This window comes from Marmota marmota, unplaced genomic scaffold (assembly GCF_001458135.2).
Source record: "Marmota marmota marmota unplaced genomic scaffold, marMar, whole genome shotgun sequence".
In the NCBI taxonomy this organism is placed as follows: Eukaryota; Metazoa; Chordata; class Mammalia; order Rodentia; family Sciuridae; genus Marmota; species Marmota marmota.
The window spans coordinates 816,888-817,317 of NW_026000052.1; positions in this window are offsets into that span (position 1 = coordinate 816,888).

The window sequence follows — 430 nt, forward strand, 5'->3', positions numbered from 1 at the left end:
AAAAAAAAAAAAAAAAAAAAAAAAAACTTTGCCCACCATAAAGCAAACCTCAAACCCAGGTGGCTCCGCTGGTGAGCTCAAGCGTCACAGGAGCCCCACAGGGAAGGCAGGAAGAGGTGCCTGCCCCACTGCATCCCGCTCACCCTCTGGCCAGCCTCTGGGAAGGGATGCCAAAGCCCAGCACACTCAGGGACAGACGGGCGAATACCACCCGCCAGACACACTCCAGGGCAAGCTTAGATGGGACACACTTGAAGACTGTCTCATAAAGGACCATGACTCCAAATGCCCGGGATCTCTTAATACACACCAGGATGAACCACCAGTTTGACCCTGGGCAGAAGATCTGAACCGACACCTCACCGGGGACACACAGCAGCGGAAAGTCAGCCCTGGAACAAGCGCACACCTGTCAGAGCAGCAGACACCC